We start from the raw sequence: 21224 nt of genomic DNA, 5'->3' as shown, positions 1-21224 counted from the left end.
GTATCCCATGTGGGTGGTGAGGGCCCAAAAACTTGGTCCATGTTCCACTGTTTTCCTAGGTGTATTAGAAAGGAGCTGGATCAGAAGTAAAGCAGGCCGGCGCCACAGCTCAATAGGCTAATCCTCCGCCTTGCGGCACTGGTACACCAGGTTCTAGTCCCGGTCAGGGCACCAGGTTCTGTCCCGGTTGCCCCTCTTCCAGGCCACTCTCTGCTGTGGCCAGGGAGTGCAGTGGAGGATGGCCCAAGTGCTTGGGCCCTGCACCCCATGGGAGACCAGGAGAAGCACCTGGCTCCTGCCTTCAGATAGGTGCGGTGCGCCAGTCGCAGCGCGCCGGCCAGGGCAGCCATTGGAGAGTGAACCAACAGCAAAGGAAGACCTTTCTCTCTCTCTCTCTCACTGTCCACTCTGCCTGTCAAAAAAAAAAAAAAAAAAAAGTTGAGTTTCTGGGGCCAGCCAGGTAAAGCCACCACCTGCAATGTCAGCATCACATATGGGAACCATTTGGAGCCCTAGCTACTCCACTTTCAATTCAACTCCCTGCTAATGGCCTGAGAATGCAACAAGAGATGACTCAAGTGCATGGGCCCCTGCCACTCATGTGGGAACCTGGATGAAGATTCTAGATCCTGGCTTCGGCCTGGCCAGCCCTGGCAATTGAACCATTTGGGGAGTGAACCAGCACATGGAAGATTCTCTCTATCTCTTCCTCTCTCTCTGTAACTCCAACTTTTAAATAAATAAGCCTTTTTAAAAAATTAAGTTTCTGGCCGGCGCCGCGGCTCACTAGGCTAATCCTCCGCCTAGCGGCGTCGGCACACCGGGTTCTAGTCCCGGTCGGGGCGCCGGATTCTGTCCCGGTTGCCCCTCTTCCAGGCCAGCCCTCTGCTGTGGCCAGGGAGTGCAGTGGAGGATGGCCCAGGTGCTTGGGCCCTGCACCCCATGGGAGACCAGGAAAAGCACCTGGCTCCTGGCTCCTGCCATCGGATCGGCGCGGTGCGCCGGCCGCAGCGCGCCGGCCGCGGCGGCCATTGGAGGGTGAACCAACGGCAAAGGAAGACCTTTCTCTCTGTCTCTCTCTCACTGTCCACTCTGCCTGTCAAAAAAATAAAAATAAATAAAAAAAAAAAATAAATAAAAAAAAAAAAAAATAAAAAAAATTAAGTTTCTGCCATCTTGAGGAGACAGATTATGTTCCCAGGTTCCAACTTCAACCTGGCCCAGTCCTTGCCACTGCTGGCATTTAAGGGAGTAAATCAGGAAACATGAAATCTTTCTCTCTCCTCAGCCCTACGAGTGTGTGTGTGTGTGTGTGTGTGTGTGTGTGTGTGTTTGTGTGAGAGAAAAATAATGTTGCTCAAGTATCTAAGATATGCACCTGAGATGCCTGAGAAATTAACAAAGCCATCTTTAACTTTTAGAAAAACACGTGATAGTAAAACTGATAGTGACAGTCAAAAATTGTGCAGTCTGAGATTTTATTTGGAAAATTAACAAACTACCCTATTACTATCTCATGAATACTAGTCAAGATAAGAGTCCCAAGTCATAGATAAAGGATTTTATTACTCATAGCACAGGCAAATAAAAATTCAAACGGTTCAGCATAGTTTTTTGCTGAACCAAGACTCATAGGATGACATAGGGTCTATGATATGCCCATACATGTATAATAGAGGAACACTGAGCCTTGGGAATTTATTGTTTTTTTACAGTAAGAACACCTGAACTTTTTCCAGGGGTTAGACATCACCTTATCCCTCAAGGTTGCTTGTTGTGAACATAATCCTGAAAAACAGCCAGTAAGCCATTTTTAGCATATCCAGTAAGAACATTCAGGGATGCTAAGGACTGAGGGCAGGTTGCCTCTTCCAAAAAGATTACAATGTGTACAATAAATGGCTAGTGAGGGGAAAAAAGGGCTTTCTCTCTGTTAGAAGTCCTAGGAGAAGAAACTGGAGTTAAAAAATCAATTAACAAAGATCCCATAAATTATACTTACTAACTACTTCTTTAGCTGTAGATAGAAATAGGGGTTCTTATTTCATAATAAGAGAGAGACAGAATATAGGGAAAACAGGACTGTCAAAGAATTTGTGGTAACTTGACAAGGATGTGGAAAAAAAACTCTTGGGGATAGGGGCAGGTGGCAGTAAACAATAGTGGGAAATAGAATATGCTCATTTGCTGAATAAAATGGGAGAAATAAGAGAAGATAATCTAAACTTTTCCTCGGTTCTGTTTATAGGGACAGTCTCTAAGTTGCCCCCCCCCAAAATAATTCCCACCTCCTGATGTTCATGCTTTATGCAATGCCTTCTTAAGTAAAGCAGGACCTGTGATGTCTCTAATCAATGGACTATGACAATGATGATAAGTCGCTCCTATGATTGATTATAATACATTATATGACTCTGCCTCATGGTATACTTGCTCTGAAGATTCTCTTTTCTGGCTTGGCAAAGTGGCCTGTTGGAAAAAACTCACATGGTAAATAATGGCAAGTGGCCTCTAGAGTGCTAAGGCAGCCTCCAAATGGCAACCAGCAAGAAGCCAATAGCCCTCAGTCCTACAAAAAAAAAAAAAAAAAAAAAAAAATGGAATTCTGCCAACAATATGAGTGAACTTAGAAGATTCTTCCCATCAAGCCTCCAATTGAAAACACAGCCCCTGGGGCCGGCGCTGTGGTGTAGCTGGTAAAGCTGCCACCTGCAGTGCCAGCATCGCATAAGGACACCAGTTGGAGTCCTGGCTGCCCACTTCCGATCCAGCTCTCTGCTATGGCTTAGGAAAGCAGAAGATCACCCAAGTCCTTGGGCCCCTGCACCTACGTGGGAGACCGGGAAGAAGCTCCTGGCTCCTGGCTTCGCATTGGTGCAGCTCCGGACGTTGAAGCCAATTGGGGAGCAAACCAGCGGATGGAAGACCTCTCTCTCTCTCTCTCTCTCTCTCTCTCTGCCTCTCCTATCTCTGTGTAACTCTGACTTTCAAATAAACAAATAAGTCTTAAAAAAAAACAGCCCAAATAACACTTTGATTGCAGCCTTCTGAGGCCATAAGTAGAAGACCAAGCTAGATTCCTGATCCACAAAAACTGTGAGATAATAAATTTCATGCTGTTTTAAGCCACCATGTTGTGATCATTTGTGACACAGCCAACAGAAAATTAATGTCATAGCCCAGGATGTCAATAGAACTGTTTGTCAGGTACTAAGGCACAGGTGGGCAGCATGGTATTTGCAGATCTATTCCATGTAGAGCATCTGTTCAAGGTGCAGTGAGATTATTTATAAGGGCAAGTTGAGGTGTAAAGAAAACTACTCTGTAGCATAAATGAGAGAAGAAATAGAGAAGGAAAAAGCATCTTGGAAACTCCTCTCCCTCTCCGAATCTATAAAATATTTATCCATAGTCCTCCTAACAGTCTGGAATCACCTCATGCTGCTTGTGCTTTCATTGATTTCTTAACAAGGGAAAGGCAGATAGTTATAAAAGGCTTCAAAACGTAACAGTGGTCTTGAAGAACATCTCAGGGCTATGGACGAAGGCAGGGAGCAATAAACCAAAAGAAATCTTTGAAAAGGGAAGCAACAAGCAACAAAAATCAGCGAGTTTTACAGACAGAAAAAGGAGATCCCTGATTTTCTCTGAGGGAGGACCAATCAAAACAAACCCTTCTCACAGCTTTACAGAGAAAAAATGTTTGCCAAATCTTTGTTGAATAAATGCTACAAAGACAACTGGGGAAAGCAAAGGCTTTATTTGAGATCACAGGTTTGTTCCCTTCCTCTAGTTTAAAGTGGGGCAACAGGGGCTAAGAAAACCAAATCTCTAGAACTCATTTCTCCAGAGACACAAGTTTATCATATTCACTCTTTCACAGAAGTAGAACCTGAATGGTGAATTAGGTGAAGCAGGGATGATGATAATCAATATAATGTATGTGGATTTCTCTGACAACAGGAAAAAGCTATTGAATTTTGGAATTTTTTGAGTTTCCTTACCACATCACATTCTTTTTGGATACATACCTCAGTATACAGTAGAATTGCTAGGTCACATGGAGATTTTTAAACATTTTTTGAGGGGCTGGCACTGAAGCACAGCAGGTTAAGCTGCTGCATGTGACCCTGGCATCCTTTATGGGCACCAGTTTGAGTCCTGGCTGCTCCACTTTCTATTCACCTCTCTGGTAGTGCACCTGGGAAGGCAGCAGAGGATGGCCCAAGTGCTTGGGAAACCCGGGTTAGGCTCCTGGCTTCTGACTTCAGCCTGGCCCAGCCTGGGTTGTTGCAGCCATTTAGGGAGTGGGCTGGTGGACTGAAGATCTCTTTCTGTCTCTCCCTCTCTCTCTGTAACTCTTTCAAATAAATAAATCTTTAAACATTTTTGAAGAAACACAAAAAATTTCATAGCAGCTGTACCATTTTACATTTCCACCAGTGATGTACCAGAATTCTCCACATCCTCACATTCTTTTTCCTTTTTTTTTTCAGAATAGTCAGACTAGTAGATGTGAAGTGATATCTCACTGTGGTTTTAATTTGTATTTTCTTGAACACTAACAAGCATCTTTTCACACATGCTTATTGGCCATTTGTATATCTTGGGAGAAATGTCTATTCATGCCCTTTGCCCATTTCTAAATTGGGTTGTTTCTTTCGTGTTGAGTTGCAGGAGTTCTTTAATCCTTTATCAGATATATTATTTACAAAGACGTTTTCCCATTCCGTAAGTTATCTCTTCACTGTCTTGAAGCAGTTCTTTGATGCACAAAAGTTTTAAATTTTGATGAATCCAATGTATCTATTTTTCTTTTGCTAACTGTGCTTTTAGTGTCATATTTAAGAAACCACTGCTAATCCAGGGTCATAAATATTTTCTCCTGTTCTAACAGTTTCACGGTTTTAACTCTTAAACTTAAGGAAGCAAACATACTTGCTTTTGTCAATCCTTGATATTTCTTCCCAGATAAAATCTGGAAACTGATTTCATGACTCCAGTCTTCTTAATCTTGGTCAAACTGCTTATTCATCTTAGGAATAATTTCACAAAGTTGTTTCAAGAATTACAGGAGATGTTTAAACATATCTAAAATATATGGGTGCCCAACATACATATCCATTATTCCTTCCTTCAAAGAACTTTCTCTGCCAGGACATGCCAAAGTCCTTATTCTACTCTACCTTGCTGCTTCCTTCTGGGTAGTCATTCCCAGGCCCCAAATTGCCTATTTTTGCTACAGAAGCCTCAACTGATCCTCTCCAATCCTGGGCCTAGACCTCTTGTAGCACTTCTGTCTCCACTGACGTCCAGTTTGGAGTCAACTGGGCTACCACAGAGAAGACACACTCTAATGGGGAAGTGGGAGAAGGAAATGGAAGCAGACCACAGCACCACAGGGTCCCCACCTCTCAACCACATTGGCAGAGAGGCAAGTAAAGGCACACTGAAGCCTCTAGGAAGGTCAAGGCCAAAGAACTTGGATATATAAATAACACATGGATCCCAAGTCAGAGCGGTTCTAGCCCCTTCTAGGGCACAATTCAAGGTCCTCCTTTACTTAGGAGGTCTTCTGTGTGTACTGGAGGGAGGGGCGGATGAGGCCTCACCACCACACAGGCTCCAGCGTCTCCCCTGGGTTCCCGGATGTTCTACTGAGCTAACTCCACAGACCACCTGCGCGCTTGCTCCCGGAGTTGCAGAAGGTCTCCCTGGGGACAGTGTCCTCCACACTGCAGACAGCGCCCTGCGAGTCTCCATTCACACACACGGGGTCTTCCACGGGGGCGGCTCCCCGCCTCAGGGGACTCCCGGCAGTGGAGGGAGCAGTCACTCGGGGTTCATCCACTTACACAAGGGCCACTCTGGGAGCTTCCCATGAGCACCTGAGGGCAACGGCCTTGTCCCCTCCACCCCCGGCCCCGCTTACCAGAACCGTCCGGGGGCGGTACGCGGGCTGGGGCTAGCGAACTCTTAACCACAGGCCCCACGCCGCCCGCATCCGCTCAGGGCGCCGAGGTGGTGGGCGGAGCGGCGGGCTGAGGCGGCAGCGCGCGCGCGCGCGCTCCCGGCGCACACCCACCCGCCCCGCCCCCGCGCCCGCGCCGGGCGCCCCCACTCCGCCTCGCCCTTCTGCGTCTTGAGGGGCCGCCGTCGCTGCTCATCCGGGGCCTGGCGAGCTGGCGTCGGAGCGGCGGGGGTCTGGGTGGGCAGCGGCTAGCTCTGTAGAGCCGTCGTCTGAGGTGCTCGCGGGCGCCCCTCGCCAGAGCCCAGCACTGCGGCGCGGGTGCTGCGCCAGCCCGGCCGCCTGCGGCAAGGTCAGTGCCAGGCACGGGGTGCCGCGGGGACTGCAGCTGCTCCTCACTCTGGCCTGAGCGCCAACCTAGAGAAGTGAGAATGACTGCAGGAAGCTCTCCCTGGCCTCTCCCACCAAGCCAAGGTACCTGTCCAGTCAGCGCGCACACCCTGGCATCAAGGAACTGTGCGTACCCACCCACTTGTGTTCAGAAGGCCCAACCCCTGTGCCCTGCTTTCTGAGGTTAACTCTCTTGGTTCATTTGCTCTTCTGCCACAGGAGAACAGTGGTCCTCCCCTCCAAAAGATGCAGCCTTCAAGGCACCATCTTGGAAGCAGGAACCCCACCCTTACCAAACACCAAACCTGCTGGCACCTTGGTCTTGGACTTCTCACCCTCTAGAACTGAAGCGAGATAAATTTAGGTTCTTCTTAAGTTATCCAGTCTAAAGCATTTGGCTATTGTGGCGTAAAACAGACTAAGATAGTATTGCTATCACTTTTATATACAAAATGCCATTTACTAACCCCTGTACAGGTGTTAAGTCGTGTACACTTCATCACAATGCTATGAAGTGTCCTCCTTTCATTGATTGCAGTAAATATTCACGGCCCAGATTGATTTCAGGACCCCCTCATAGATAGCAAAATCCAAGGACGCTCAAATCCCTATATAAAATTATGTAATATTTGTATGTAACCTATATATATATACCCTCTTGTCTACTTTAAATCATCTTTAGATTAATTCTAATATCTAGTGCAATGAAATGCTATGTAAAATTGTAATTCTGTGTGGTTTACAGAATAATGACAAGAAAAATGTCTGTAAATGTTCAATATAGGCATAGTTTTTTCCTTGAATATTTCCACAGTTGATTGAATCCTAGGAAGTGGAACCCATGGACACAGAGGGCTGACTGCACAATTGTAGGAACTGAGGCACAAGGAGCTTAAACGACGTAAGTTGATATAGCTATTATATAGAATCTAAGTACACCCGCTCCAGACCCATACTCCTAATCAGGTTGTACTGTATTACCTCCAGAACCGCTTTTAGGATGTACAGGAACTGACATAAATACAGGACCCTGGTTTTGTAAATAATCTGATTGAAATAGACATTACAGAATTTATGTCCCAATGATAAAATGTTTTGTTAATTAAGATTTGAGATAATGGTTAGGGAAATGTGTTATTGGTTGAACAGGACTTAGCTCCCATACTTTTGCAGGTATTTAAACCTCAAAGCATTATGTTAACATTAGTAGATTAATGATAATGGTTGATAGATTAGGGTGGAAATTTGATCTTATTATGGTAGCTAGGAAGTGGGGCCACTGGGAGGTCTTTAGGTCACTGGGGGCTTCCCTCAGAAGGTGGTTCTCATTAGAGGGTTGGTGATATGAGCCAAGTATTCTTCTTGTATTTCTTTGCTTCCTGGCTCACCATGTGAGTATTGCGTTGCACATGCTCTGCCATTGCCAGCCTCTGCCAGACACTAGTCTAATGAGGCCATCTGATCTTGAACTTTTCCAAGAAACTACTTGTTATATATCAATGTTAGCCGTCGCAAAATACACTGGACACCAGAGTAAGGGAAAAGGTTTATTGGGGAACACCCTACAGACCGGAGTGAAGGGGCGGCGAAGGAAAAAGAGAAGGAGACCATAAGAGAGAGAGACAGAGAGGAGGGAGAAGAGAGACGAGAGGAGGAGAGAAGCCAAGAGAGGCCAAGAGAGCACGGGAGAGAAGGATCAAGAGAGAAGAACAAGAGCCAAGAGAGTGCAGGAGAGAAGGGCCAAGAGAGCACGTGTTCAGGAACAGGCCCTTTTAAAACTTTGCCTGAGGGCGTGCAGGATAGCAGGAGCAGCGAATCCTTTAGGATGGGGGTGGAGCCTGGCTCAGGTAGCTGGGCCATTCGGCCACCTGGCTAAAGCTGCACCAGTTTCCTAACACTACTCCCAAGTATTTCAAAGTAATGAAAAGCTGAGCAATATAGAAGGAGTACTTCTATATTTTTGTTTACTGTTCCATTAGGGCACATAAAGACTCTTGGTAGTGTCTAGGCATTGTCTCTCCCAGTTGAAGTCTTTAGTCTTTATTGTCAGATGCACCTTTCCTCACATTCCCGCATGAGAAAAGGTAATGGTGCTATTATTACAAGTGGTGGCTCCTCAGAACTTGTACAGAAACAACACAGATCTTCTTGCCTATGTAGCTTCCTCATATTGATATAATGCTAATAGAATTGCACATCCATCCTGCCACTTGTGAATACTGACTTCTAAAGACTCTCAATAGTGTTACTATGTTTCAGTAATGATGACCATAAATACAAGTGTTACCCAGAGGAAACAGTCATGTGTAAATGATAATTTCTTTTCTAGATTGCTAAATTGATTTTTTGGAATTTTGTATTATAAACATAGAACATTCCTTCCAACCATGTATTTTCTTGAATTCTAGGCTATAATCACTGCAAACGTAGAGTGATCACTTTCAATGTTGACTGTGTTAGTAAAATGGCACAGTCTTATCTGTGGCTCAGTCTACACCCAGGACACCATCCTAGGCTCTAGCTGACCACCCCCCCACTGCTGCCATTGCTGGAAGCCCGGTGACCACATGGCCCAACCACAGGTGTCAGCTCCATCCCCACCCTAATGGGATTTGCTGCTCCTACTTTTCTGCCTACCTCCCACCCCAAGGTTTAACAGGAGCTGTTCCCAAACATGCGCTCTCTCTTGATCTCTCTCTCTCTCATGCTCTCCTCCTCTCTCTTACCCTCTGGCGCTCTCATCCCCCACTCCCCCGGCCTGTCAGGCCTCCCCCACCTGACAATAAATCCTTTCCCTTACTCTGGTGTTTGGTGTGTTTTGTGGTGGCCTTACAGACTGTACTCCTACCTAACTCACACTAGTACCAACAAGGCAAATAAATGAAAGACAGTTGACTGAGTGAGATGAGCAATCCCTTTGGCACAGGACATCCAGCCTTCTTCCAGCATGGCCAAGATCAACCAAGAATGCACTTTCATTATAAACATACTCAACAAACTAGGAATAGAAGGTGATGGAACAAAGACATTCCTTTATACCCCAGCATTCTTTCCCAGGTTTCCAAGGCTCTGCATGTCTACCTGAAAGACCAGTTCCAGGAATTCCCCTCTACCTGCTGCCCCCTGCCCCCACCCCCATCCCTAGCCCTAGCCCTCCTAAAATATAAAAAGGCATGGCCCCTGGGATTGGGGCCTTCTGCCATCTGTTCCATCAATTTGCACACCAGCAGTTGGTTACCCACCTCTACAAATTTATTTTCTCCAAATAAATTCGGTCTGGCTGTAGATTCCTATACTGCCTCCTCTATTCTGCATCTCTTTTCCTAACATTTTGGTGCCCCATGTGAGGAGGCACCAAACTGCACCTCTTTTACTAACAGAAGAGAACTGCCTCAGTTTGACAAGAGGATGTTAAAAAACCCAATACATACATCATACTTAATGGTAAAAAGTAAAAGACTGAATACTTTCCCCTTAAGAGCAAGAAGAAAGTAAGGGTGTCTGCTCTCCCCTCTTCTACTCAACACTGTAGTGGAGGTTCTAGCCAGGGCTATTAGGCAAGGAGGAAAAAATGCATCTGGGGCAAGCATTTGACTTGGCAGTCAATTACTGAAAACTTTCGGAAAGTGATAAAAATATCACTACACATTTCAGAAGCTCAGTGTATTCCAAGTAGTATAAATACAAAGAGATCCATAGCCAGGCACACCATAGTCAAAATGTTGAGAGACACAGACAAAGCTAATGTTTTGAAAGCAAAAAGAGAAAAAAAACCTCATCACATACAAGGGAACTCCAGTACAATCATCACATGACTTCTCATCAAACAATGGAATCCAGAAGTCAATGAGACAATTCACAATACAACCTTTCCCCCTTATCTGTGTGGCAGATATGTTCCAAGATGCTCAGTAGACACCTGAAACCATGGATAGTACTAAACCCTATGTATAATAGGTTTTTTCCAATAATCGTATACTTAGAATAAAATTTAATTTATAAATTAGACACAATGAAAGCTTAACAGTAATAAAATAGACACTTTACCAGTATACCTCAATAAAATTTATATGAATGTGCTCTCTGTCTTAAAATATCTTATTGTCATGTTCTCACCCTTCTTTTGATGGTGTAAGGTTATACCATACCTGTGTGATATAAGATGAAGTAAGGTGATGATGTAAGCATTGTGATACAGCATTGATGCTAATATGTAAAGATTACCATAACAGTCTGCCAATCAAGACAGCTATTAAGTGATTCATGGACAGACAGTGTATGTAGTGTGACTATGCAGGACAAAGGGATGGTTCATGTCCTGGACAGGATGTAGTGAAATGGCCCAAGATTTCATCACAGTATTCAGAGGGACATGCAATTTAAAATTTATGATTTATTTATATTTGGATTTTTAATATTTAATTTTTGAAACACAGCTGGCTGTTGGTAACTGAAATATCAGAAAGTGAAACTACTGTACTAAGAGAAAAAAAACTGTGAAACGAAAATCTTATATCCAGCAATTACAAAATACTTTTAGATGACTAAAAATAAAGACAGAACTGCTAAAATTTAGGAAATACAGCAAAAGTAATGCTTACAGGGAAATTTATAGTTATACATTCCTATACTGAAAGAGAAGAAAGGTATGAAACCCGTAACTTAAATATCTACCTATGGAACTAGAAAAAGAAGAACAAACTAAACTTAAAGCAAGCAGAAGTAAGAAAATCATACAGATTATAGTACCAATAAGTGAAAGATAAATTAATAGAGAATAAACTAATAGAGAAAAATGAACAATCCCAAAACTTGGTTCTTTTTAAGGAAAAAAATGTATTTGAGAGGCAGAGACAGAACTCTCCAAAGGCCAGCAATGGCAAGAGCTGGGCCTGGTCAAAACTGCAAGCTCAGAACTCAGTCCCCATCTCCCTTGTGGGTGGCAGGGAGTCGACTATTTGAGCTATCATCTGCTGACTCCCAGGGCATGTGTTAGCAAGAAGCTAGAAACAGGAGTAGAGCCAGGATTTGAACCCAGGCACTCTGGTATGGGTTCAAGTCTTGGCTCTGCTTCTGTTTCCAGTTTCCTTTAATGCACACCCTGGGAGGCAGCAGGTGATGGCTCAGGTACTCGGGTTCCTGCCACTCACATGGAAAACCTAGACTGAATTCCCAGTCTGGGAATGGCCCAGTCTCAGCTGCGGTAGGCATTTGGGGAGCAAATCAGCAGATGGATGATCTGTCTGTCTCTTTCTCTCCCCTCCCCTCCCCGCCCTTCCCCTCCCCTCCCCTCCTCTCCCCTCCCCTCCCCTCCCCTCCTCTCCTCTCCTCTCCTCTCCTCTCTCTCCCTGTCTCACTCCCTTTCAAATAAAATTGAAATTTTTAAAACAGCTATTCCTTTTTTAAAAGTATAAGATTATCTTCAGGCTGTGTATAAGGTGTGTATGAACCACAAATATGACTCAAAACTGCACTCTGATATGAGTACAAGCATCCTAAGAGGCTGCTTGACCTGCTATGCCACAACACCTACCCCCACCCACAACTCCTTTATTCTCTAGTAATCCTACCATCCCCTCCCCCATCAAAATTCCACACCTTCTCTCACTGTCCTTATGAAAAATTGAGGATTATTTCTTGGAATGATTCAAGGTCACAGAGATATTTGAATGACAAATACTTGTATTGTGTGAATGCAGATCTATTCTGAATTTCCACATCTGTCTTCCATCCAAATGACCTGTCCTGTCACCCAGAGGTGGGGAGAAACAGCTTGAAGTAGAAGCAGACTCCCAACAACAACACCCAGAGGAAGGAGTGAAGGTGTGCTTTAACGAAGCATTTTTTAATTTGTGGAAGTTTAGACTCTGCTTCCATGCTTAGAAGAGCTTCTCAAGTGCGCCAAGCATTGTACAAAACAATCTTGAGAAAATCCTATACCTATCTGCTATTTTATTTGAGAGGTCTAAATAGCAGTGATAGAGTTTAGGGTTGGAGTGATATGAGCTGATCTGAATTATCTAAGGACCAGGCATCTGATTATGTCCTGTCCCTCACTTGTTCCTTTTTTATTTTTAATCTATTTTCTCTCCAGAATTCCCAACTGATATTCACTTTTCAGTCTGATTCTTGGCTTTAAGAACTTTCGTTAAACTCTCATTGGATCTTCCTGCCCCTGGCTGCCTCGTCCCAATTCAATCCCTGAAATGTAAATCCTAACAGTGATATACCAGACTGATATTTCAACCATGACTGCTAAATTCAGTGATAAGCATGAAAGCAAGCAAGCCACTTTGCTCCACTTTATCCACAAAGATTCCATGAAAAGGCCTAACAGCTTGCTGAAATCCAGCTTCCCTTCTCTGGGCTCGTAAGAACTGAAATCAGGGTCCGGCGCTGTGGCATAGCTGGTAAAGCCACTGCCTGCAGTGTCAGCATACCATAAGGGTGCCGGTTCGAGACCCAGCTGCTCCACTTCCCAACCAGCTCTCTGCTATGGCCTGGGAAAAAAGTAGAAGATAGCCCAAGTCCTTGGGCCCCTGTACCCATGTGGGAGACCCGGAAAAAGCCCCGGGCTTCGGATTGGCGCAGCTCCAGCTGTTGTGGCCAATTGGGGAGTAAACTAGTGGATGGAAAACCTCTTTCTCTCTCTGCCTCTCCTCTCTCTGTGCGTAAGTCTGACTTTCAAAATTAATAAATTAAAAAAAAAAAAAAAAAGAACTAAGGCCGGCACCGCGGCTCACTTTTCTAATCCTCTGCCTGTGGTGCTGGCACCCCATGGTTCTAGTCCTGGTTGGGGCACCGGATTCTGTGCCGGTTGCTCCTCTTCCAGGCCAGCTCTCTGCTGTGGCCCGGAAAGGCAGTGGAAGATGGCCCAGGTCCTTGGGCCCTGCACCTGCATGGGAGACCAGGAGGAAACACTGGCGAAGCACCTGGCTCCTGGCTTCAGATTGGCGCAGCGCACTGGCTGTGGCGGCCATTTGGGTGGGTGAACCAACGGAAGGAAGACCTTTCTCTCTCTCTCTCTCTCTCTCTCTCTCTCACTGTCTAACTCTGCCTGTCAAAAAAAAAAAAAATTGAAAATAAAAATTTAAAAAAAGAACTGATATCATTCACAGCTACACACCTTACCATCTACACCAACATGACCTTAATATTTAACTGTTTTCACAACTTCATAACTTTATTATTCTAGGAGATTCTTGCCTGAGAAGTTTAAACTTTATATTATTCATTATAGGAGGCAACTTTATTGTTCATTTCAGGAACTTCCCAAGAGATTCATGAACTCTTCAATAGAAAGCATCAACAAATCAATCTCAAAATTCTTTGAACTCCTAGCTTCAAAATTTTTTTTCTCTTTCCACAAACCCTAATTAATATTCAAGGCCGGCACTGTGGCGTAGCAGGTAAAGCCGCTGCCTGCAGTGCTGGTATCCCATATGGGCACCAGTTCAAATCCTAGCTGCTCCACTTCCAATCCAGCTCTCTGCTATGGCCTGAGAGAGCAGTGGAAGATGGCCCACGTCCTTGGGACCCTGCACCCACGTGAGAAACCCAGAAGCGGCTCCTGGCTTCAAATAGGCACAGCTTTGACTGTTGCGGCCAACTGGGGAGTGAACCAGCTCTCTCCCTCTCTGCCTCTCCTCTCTGTTTCAAGATAAATAAATAAAAATAAATCCTTTTTTTAAAACCCTAATATTCTATCATAATCATTACCCAATCTTAATTTAGCTTCCTTCATTGGTCCTACTGTTGCATGACCAAGTCCTACCTTTGACCTGTCTTAAACTAGACTTCCAAATCTGAATGAATCAAATCCTGTCTTTTCTTTTCCAAGAAATTATCAGATTCTATCAAGTTAGGATTCTCCCTTACAACTGTAAGCAATAAAATTACTTTTGTTTTATCAACAAATTGTTCTGAAGATATTTAGGGACTTGGAATTTGATATTTTTTATCAGTTCCCTTAACATTATTTCATACACATTCCAGGAAATGGAGTATTGCTTTTGGAGGGCATTGGGTTTGATGACCCGTAGGTTCCCCTATGCAGAATGCCAAGTAAAATTAGTAGTTTCTGGAATATAATATGAATTCCAGTTTGACTGCTTAACAATGGATATTATTATTGCCTTTCTCATTCTAGCCAATTTGAAATTTTCAGGCATTGTTAAAACTTTTCTTTGAGACCAGTAAAACTCTCCATCCACCCACTCGGTTTTCTTTTCTTTTCTCTTTTTAATATTTTTTTTAAAATTATTTCACAGAAAGAGAGCGCGAGAGATATCTTCCATCCACTGGTTCACTCCCCAAATGGCCACAATGGCCAGAGCTGGGCCAGGCTGAAGCCAGGAGCCTGCAGCTTCTTCTAGGTCTCCTACACATGTGGGAATGCAGGGGCCCAATCACTGGAGTCATCTTTTGCTGCTTTCCCGGGTGAATAAGCAGGGAGCTGGATCAGAAGTGGATCAGCCAGAACACAAACTGGTGCCTATAGCTTTGCCTGCTATGCCACAATGCCGGCCCCTCATTGAATTTTCTAGTCTGTATCTGTTAGTATAGCCTTTGAGGTAGCTTTTGAGCACTATCTCCAAGAAGACAGCAACTAACCGGTTTAACAACTATTTCCGCTATGCTCAAGTCAGAATCAGAATAGTTTCTATGGATAATTTCCTTGCTTGGCTAGCAACCTCATTTTGATGTAAGATATTCTGTAAGGAAGAAGGTCCATAAATAGACTTGCTGCTACAGCTGGTGGAGGCGTCTTGCCTTGTAATTAGGTTTTCTTATACAAGAAGTTATATGATTTTGTGTGTGCACAAATGAAAGTGCACATGATGTGCGTAGGCAGGTGTGCGCCCAGCCTGTCAGTGATGCTCTGACGCTCACGCTTCAGGGAGAAAGAGATGGTTGCTTATTCAACTAGCTCAAAATTCACAGGCTATGTATTGGGGAAATATTTTCAAATGTCCTATGACTTATAAGGGAGTTTTGTCTTATAAGGAAGTAGAGCACTGGAGGAAATCTCAAGAGGTTTGAACTAGGGTCAGCCTCTACTGGGACCATAAGTGGTATGCTTGGTGCATGGTTAACACATAGTTCAAACTCATAATCTGAAAGTTTCCATTTTCTGACTTTTAATTTTCTGTATCCAAGAGAGTGTCACATACATACATCCCTTGAAACAAATTTATTTGATGATTCCAACTGCAATGCTTTTATGTTCCAGATCATTAATGGATAGCAAAGGAGGCTGGGTCATTCTTGGCTAAGAAGATAGAAATGATGAGACCAACATGGACTTTTTTTCAGTTTTTCATTGATTATTAAGTGAATATATCCTCTGTGGAAAGCAAAGTATTTTCATTACAATTTTAAAACTTGAAGATAGAGAAATTTCGTGGACATATACAGTACTAGAAATTGAATTCCTCTAAGAATCTTTAATATTGAATAGAACAATTTTATGAGGTTTTTCTGAAAAATTCAGCAAAAATATTTCAGATGTTTCACAAATGCTTGATTTTAATGTCATTTTGAAATATATGTTAACTTTTTTTAAAAAAAATTTATTTATCTGAAAGTCAGAGTTACACAGAGAGAGGAGAAGGCAGAGAGAGAAAGAGAGAGATCTTCCATCCGATAGTTCACTCCCCCAATGGCCGCAACTGTGCCAGTCCAGAGCCAGGAGCTTCTTCCAGGTCTCCTACATGGGTGCAGGGGCCCGAGCACTTGGGCCATCTTCTACTGCTTTCCCAGGCCATAGCAGAGAGCTGGATTGGAAGTGGAGCAGCCGGGACTAGAACCGGTGCCCATATGGGATGCCAGCACTTCAGGCCAGGGCGTTAAGCAGCTGCGTCACAGCGCCAGCCCCTATGTTAACTTTTTTTTTTTTTTTTTTTTGGACAGGGAGAGTTAGACTGTGAGAGAGAGAGACAGAGAGAAAGGTCGTCCTTTTTCTGTTGGTTCACCCCCTAAATGACCTCCATGGCCGGCGTGCAGCGGCCAGCACTGTGCCGATCCAAAGCCAGGAACCAGGTGCTTCCTCCTGGTCTTCCATGCAGGTGCAGGGCCCAAGAACCTAGGCCATCCTCCACTGCACTCCTGGGCCACAGCAGAGAGCTGGACTGGAAGAGGAGCAACCAGGACAGAATCCGGCACCCCGACCGGGACTAGAATCGCGGGGTGCCGGCGCCACAGGCAGAGGATTAGCCTATGAGCTGCGGCACCGGCCCCCTATGTTAACTTTTAAAAATGTGAATATACAGTAGCACATAAACTTAAACGTGTCTTATACTATCTTAATCTGTTTGTGTCGCAATAACAAAATATCATGGTCTTAGTCTATTTTCTGTTGTTGAACAGAATACTGGAAGCTGAGCAGCTTATAAAGAATAGAGATGTTTTGCTTATAGTTCTGGAGGCTGGAAGGCCCAAGGGTGTGATGGTGGCATCTGGGGAGGGGAGTCACAACATGGCAGAAGCTGACAGGGCAAGCAGACGAGTGTGCAAGAGCAAAACATGAGGAGTGGGCTTGCTTTCTGACAACTCGTCCTGTGATAGCTAATCCAGTCCCACAGGAGACACATTAATCCCTCTTTACAGCGTAATCACCATTTAAAAGGCCTACCTCCCAACACTGCTATTAATAGCAAGCAAACTTCAACATGAGTTTCAGGGGGAAAAGGGCATATTCAAACCATAGCAACCACAGACTGCAGCCTGAGTAATTTATAAATAGCAGAAATTTCTCATAGTATTGAAGGTTTGGAAGTCCAAGATTAAGGCACCAGCATATCCGGTGTCTGCTGAGGGTTCTTTCTACTTTGAAGATGGCACCAGTTATTATGTCTGCAGAGGGGAGTGAATGTCTTATCCTCACGTCGAGTAAGGCCCAAGAGCAGAAAGAGACTTTCTCTGAAATCTCTCTTTTTTTTTAAGATTTTATTTATTTATTTGACAGGTAGAGTTAAGACAGAGAGAGAGAGAGAGAGAGAGAGAGAGAGAAAGGTCTTCCTTCCGTTGGTTCACCCCCCAAATGGACACAATGGCTGGAGCTGCACCCATCCGAAGCCAGGAGCCAGGTGCTTCTTCATGGTCTCCCATGCGGTGCAGGGGCCCAAGGACCTGGGCCATCCTCCACTGCCTTCCAGGGCCACAGCAGAGAGCTGGACTGGAAGAAGAGCAACTGGGACTAGAACTGGCACCTATATGGGATGCCAGTGCCTCAGGAGAAGGATTAACCTAGTGCGCCATGGCACCGGTCCCTCTGAAATCTCTTTTATGAGAGAACTGATCCATTTACAAGGACAGAGTCCTCATGACTTAATTCTGTGAAGGCCCCACTTCTTTTATGTATATATTTATTTTATTGTGAGAGAGAGAGAGAGAGAGAGGAGAGAGAGAGAGAGAGATGGAGGGGAGTGTGGAGAGAGACTAAAACAGAGGCAAATAGAGATCTTCTATCTGCTGGCTCATTCCCCCAGATGCCCACAACAGCCAGGGCTATGCCAGGCTGAAGCTAAGAGCCTGAAACTCCATCAGGGTCTTCTACGTGGTGGCAGGAACCCAAGCATTTTTAAAAAAGATGTATTTAATGTATTTGAAAGACAGAGTTACAGAGAGAGGTAGAGCCAGAGAGAGAGAGAGGTCTTCCATTCTGTTGGTTCACTCCCCAAATGACCGCAACAGCTACAGCTGAGCTGATCCAAAGCCAGGAGCTTCTTCTGAGTCTCCCACATGGGTGCAGGGGCCCAATGGGCCATCTTCTACTGCTTTCCCAGGCCATAGCAGAGAGCTGGGTCAGAAAAGGAGCATCCAGGACTTGAACCGGTGCCCATATGGGATGCCGGCCCTGCAGGCTGGGGCTTTAACCTACTGCGCCACACACCAGCCACAGAACCCAAGCATTTGAGCCATCACCTGCTGCCTCAGGGTACGCATTAGCAGGAAGCTGGAATCAAAAGCAGAGCCAGAACTTGAATGCAAGCATTCCTGTATGGGATTTTGGCATCCAAGCAGAGTCTTAGCAGCTGTACCAGATGCCTGCCCCAAGGCCCCATCTCTTGATACTACTATAATGGGGATTAATTTAAACACATGAATTTTGGAGGCGACATGTTCAAACCATATCATGCACCAACTTTTTTTTTTTTTTTTTTGACAGGCAGAGTGGACAGTGAGAGAGAGAGACAGAGAGAAAGGTCTTCCTTTTGCCGTTGGTTCACCCTCCAATGGCCGCCGCGGCCGGCGCGCTGCGGCCGGCGCACCGCGCTGATCCGATGGCAGGAGCCAGGAGCCAGGTGCTTCTCCTGGTCTCCCATGGGGTGCAGGGCCCAAGCACTTGGGCCATCCTCCACTGCACTCCCTGGCCACAGCAGAGAGCTGGCCTGGAAGAGGGGCAACCGGGACAGAATCCGGCGCCCCGACCGGGACTAGAACCCGGTGTGCCGGCGCCGCTAGGCAGAGGATTAGCCTAGTGAGCCGCGGCGCCGGCCCATGCACCAACTTTTAAAACAGATTTAGGGGGCCGGCACTGTGGCAAAGCGGGTAAAGCTGCCACCTGCAGTGCCAGTATCCCATATGGGCACTGGTTCGAGTCTCAGCTGTGCTCCACTTCCGATCCAGCTCTCTGCTATGGCCTGGGAAAGCAGTAGAAGATGGCCCAAGCACATGCGCCCTGCACCCATGTGGGAGACCTGGAAGAAGCTCCTGGCTCCTGGTTTTGGACTGGCCCAGCTCCAGCCATTGCAGCCATTTGGGGAGTGAACCAGCAGATGGAAGAACTCTCTCTCTCTCTCGCTGTCTTTCTCTCTCTCTCTCGCTGTCTTTCTCTCTCTCTGTGTCTCAGCCTCTCTGTAGCTCTGCCTTTCAAATAAAATAAATAAATCTTAAAAAAAAAAAACAGATTTAGATGGCTAAAGTATTGATTTATATAAAACTTGGAAAAGAGTTTCTCCTCTGACAGTCTCTGTAACTGAAGAATATCTTAAGAATGCAACAGTATAAGAGAATAAACTTGGGTTGTTGTGAGTCACTACATTTGTTGTAGTTTGTTATAAAAGGAGTTAGAAATAATACACACCCCATATCAAATATGGAGCTTCTAAGCTTGTAGCTTGCCACCGAGCTCCTAGGGTCTTGGGCCACCAGCCTCCCTACCTGAGGATTTCTATTGCATACTTCCACCTCCATACTTCTGCCTTTAGTGGAAGGTGCTTCCTTTTACCCCATCTTCCTGTCTAGAGAGGGTTTTGTGTGTGTGTGTGTGTGTGTGTGTGTGTGTGAGAGAGAGAGAGAGAGAGAGAGAGAGAATCAGCCTTTATTATAAGGACTGAGTTCACTGAGAGGGGTATGGTACTTATTATGTTGGGAGGCTAAAGTGGTGAACTGGGAGGGAAGTTGACTGACAGGAGTGGGCTGAGGAGAACAGGGAGTGTTAGAAGGTGAAGTGTTTGGGTGCAAGGAGAAGGACAGAGGGGGGCAAGAGCCCCAGGGGAGGGGTGGGGGAGGAAGGTGAAGGCAATAAGGGAGCCAGAAGCTTCTGAGGCCTAGGAGGAGGCAGTCTGGGGAAGGGGTAGGGCCTGGGCTTCCAGGAAGAGCCTGTTGCTCTGGACAGGCCTCCTCACTTGCAGGACCCAGTGCCGGGGCAATGACAAAGCCCAAAACCAGTAGGCAAGTGGGCAGTACAGTGATGACCACCATGCCCCTGTGTGGGTCACTCCCAACCCAATGGACTCCATGTTCTTTCAAGGAAGTGGGGACATGGGGACCTCTCTGCTGGACTCAATGAGTGTCCCCTTCTTTATCAGGTAGGAAATGTATTATTGACCTGTGAGTGGCAGAGACTTAGCTACTTGAGCCATCACTCCCTTATTCCTAGGGTCTGCATTAGAAGTGGAGCTGGGACTCAAATTCAGCGCTCTGATATGACATGAAAAAACAGCAGGAACAGAATTATTTGTCACTTGGTATGCACTGAGCTGAGTGACTATGAAGCCACCCCATTGTCCACCACACTCACCAGCTCCCTGTGCCCACTGCACAGAGTCTCTGCGAAGCTAGACTTCACCACGTTGCTGTGACTGGTTCTCCTATCAGTGTGTCATTGCCCCCTGTGAGGTGATGGGGGGCAGGCAAAGCAACTAGTTCCTCCTTCATCAAATATTCATTCCTTAAGAGACATTTATCAGGGCTGGCATTGTAGCATAGCAGGTAAAGCCTGTCACATTAGCGTCCCATATGGGCGCCAGTTTGAGACTCGACCGCTCTTCTGGTCTAGCTGTCTTTGTTATGGCCTGGGAAAGCAGCGGGAGGTGGCCCAAGTCCTTGGGCCCCTGCCAGCCACATGGAAGACCTGAAAGAAGCTCTTTGCTCCTGGCTTCAGATAGGCCTAGCTCTAGCCATTGTGGCCATTTGGGAACTGAATCAGTAGATGGAAGACCTGTCTCTCTCTCTCTCTCTCTCTCTCTCTCTCTCTCTTTCTCTCTCTGTAAACTCTGCCTTTCAAATTCATAAATAAATCTTTAAAAGAGAAATAGAGGGAAGGAGGGAGGGAAGAAGGGAGGGGGACATTTATAATTCCCCTTTCCTGGGGCCATATTGGTGGAATAATTGCAAGAGAACCTGATTAGATATTGGGAACATGACTGTGAATGGGATGATGGATGGTATGCCAAGGAAAAACAGATTAATGTTTTCTCAAAATATTACAACTAGTAGCTGATGTCTGTCTCCACCACAAGATGCAAGCTCTATGAGCTCTAGGACTGCCTTGTATATTTTCTTTATTGTTGTATCTCCAACATCTAGCATAGGGCTTATTGTCCAATAAATATGGGAAAAAAATTAAAGAATAGGGTGA

General features: G+C 45.3%; 1 long non-coding RNA gene across 10 annotated transcripts in view; it reads left to right on the top strand.

The window, feature by feature from the left end:
• Window positions 1-6074: 6074 nt before the first annotated feature.
• LOC138844625 (uncharacterized) overlaps window positions 6075-21224 on the top strand; it is a 39333-nt gene continuing 24183 nt past the window's right edge. For 3 of the 10 annotated variants that reach the window (XR_011380744.1, XR_011380745.1, XR_011380740.1), the window contains exons 1-2: window positions 6083-6442; window positions 7173-7259. This is a non-coding gene — a long non-coding RNA (uncharacterized lncRNA). Of the gene's footprint in view, window positions 6443-7172; window positions 7260-21224 lie in introns of all 10 variants that reach the window. The other 7 variants (XR_011380743.1, XR_011380741.1, XR_011380737.1 and 4 more) reach the window with 6 other exon arrangements.

Source organism: Oryctolagus cuniculus, chromosome 1 (assembly GCF_964237555.1).
Source record: "Oryctolagus cuniculus chromosome 1, mOryCun1.1, whole genome shotgun sequence".
Taxonomy (NCBI): domain Eukaryota; kingdom Metazoa; phylum Chordata; class Mammalia; order Lagomorpha; family Leporidae; genus Oryctolagus; species Oryctolagus cuniculus.
The sequence above is the reverse complement of the archived record's forward strand: the minus strand, read 5'-3'. Positions and strand labels throughout refer to the sequence as shown.